The following is a 2,500-nucleotide window of genomic DNA, read 5'->3' as shown; positions in this document are numbered from 1 at the left end:
TTAATATTGAATGAATTTGGGGGTATGAATACTTTCTGAAGGCACTGTATGTGTGTGTATAACAGTATATATTAGTATACTGTACATCCTCAATATTCTCATTTGTTTACTTCAAGCATTATCTGTCCCCTGCACTTTGTTGGATGTTTTTACTTTCGAACTTTCAGTTGTGAACCAGAACATTGCAAGTCATAAGCAACGTTCTTAATCTGAGGAATGACGTTGAGGTTGTTGGTTTCACAATCAACATTGCTGCAGCAAAGCAATATCAGTTCATTTAGATAATCCAAGCCCCCCCCACACACACACACACACACACACACACACACCTGGTTATGTTGATTTGCTAGTACCTATCTGCATTGGGAGCCCCTGGGCAGCTCTTTTGGTGTGAGTGATTGGTTCCTATCTGCCTTGCCTGGAGGTACAGTGTGGTGCCCAGGCCTCCTGCCAGTCCAAGCCCAGAGAAGAGCGATGATAAGCAGGGAGAAATGGAAGCACTACCCCCCACCCCCCTTTCACTGATGTACCAGCCAAAATGAGTTTCTGTTGCTTGGATGCTACGGAATTTAACACCTTCACACACATCCACACTTGCACAAAGACAGAAATGTGTGTGTGTCTGTGCGTCACTAAGCAGAACCTCATCTAAGCAGTGTGGCTTCCTCAATTAACAAGTTTGCTGATCATCATTAATGACACATACACACACATGGACACATGCACAGACACACCACACTCATCAAAATTCAGTGCTGATCCATTCTATTTCTGTGCTTTTCCAGGAAACCTGAAAGATGAGCTTCCCTCTCTCCTCCTGTCTCTCCTCCTGTCTCTCCTCCTGTCTCTCCTCCTGTCTCTCCTCCTGTCTCTCCTCCTGTGATCCAGGCTGTATCATGTCCGGCCATGATTGGGAGTCCCACAGGGCGGTGCACAATTGGCCCAGCATCATCCAGGTTTGGCCAGGATAGGCCGTCATTGTAAATAAGAATTTGTTCTTAACTGACTTGCCTAGTTAAATACAGGTTCAATTAAAAAATGTAAACAATCCTGTCTACATGTTGATGTGTTTCTCCTCTACTTATGTTTCTGATTAATATGGACTAACCTGTTCTACTTGAAGCCGCTGGGACCCAGCAGACTTGAATAACCTCTAATTACATATGCACACGCTCACACGCTCACACACACATCAACACAGCCTTCAATATTTCAAATTACTCCCCCAGTTAAAACACCCCTCGCCCGTCAGATCACAAATTACAGCAGCAAAACTGACAACTTCAATAAATATGGATGTTATGTGTGTATGTATGTCTGTGTGTGTATGTCTGTGTGTGCGTGTGTGTATGTCTGTGTGTGTATGTCTGTGTGTGCGTGTCTGTGTGAGTCTGTGTGTATGTCTGTGTGCGTCTGTCTGTGTGTGTATTCCTGTGTGTGTCTGTCTGTGTGTGTCTGTGTGTGTGTATCTGTGTGTGTGTGTCTGAAGTTGCAAATGAACATTGCCATAAATGTCAATGTCATTGTGTTGCCATGTCTCTCTTTCTCTCTCTTTCTCTTTCTTTATCTCTCTTTCTTTCTTTCTTTCTTTCTTTCTTTCTTTCTTTCTTTCTTTCTTTCTTTCTCTCTTTCTGTTTCTCTCTCTTTCTTCCTTTCTTTCTTACTGTGCATATGTATGTAACACCATGTGATCTTTCAATGTAAACCATTATTTTTACACCCACCCACCCACCCACCCACCCACCCACCCACCCACCCACCCACCCACCCACCCACCCACCCACCCACCCACCCACCCACCCACCACCACATACACATACACATACACATACCCACCCACCCACCCACCACCACATACACATACACATACACATACCCACCCACCCACCCACACACACACACACCCACCCACCCCACACACACACACACACACCCACCCACCCACCCACCCACATACCCACCCACCCACCCACCCACCCACATACCCACCCACCCACCCACATACCCACCCACCCACCCACCCACCCACATACCCACCCACCCACCCACATACCCACCCACACACCCACCCACCCACACACATACCCACCCACCCACCCACATACCCACATACCCACCCACCCACATACCCACCCCACACACACACACACACACCCACCCACCCACCCACCCACCCACCCACCCACATACCCACCCACCACCCACCCACCCACATACCCACCCACCCACATACCCACACACACACACACATACCCACCCACCCACATACACCCACACATACCCACCCACCCATCCATCCACACACACACACATACCCACCCACCCACACACACACACACATACCCACCCACCCACCCACACACACACACACATACCCACCTGCCCACATACACATACACCTACACATACCCACCCACACACACACACACACACACACACATACCCACCCACACACACACACACACACACACACACACACACACACACACACACACACACA

The sequence above is a fragment of the Oncorhynchus tshawytscha genome, linkage group LG07, assembly GCF_018296145.1.
Source record: "Oncorhynchus tshawytscha isolate Ot180627B linkage group LG07, Otsh_v2.0, whole genome shotgun sequence".
NCBI classification, from domain to species: Eukaryota; Metazoa; Chordata; class Actinopteri; order Salmoniformes; family Salmonidae; genus Oncorhynchus; species Oncorhynchus tshawytscha.
This window is presented reverse-complemented; position numbering follows the sequence as displayed.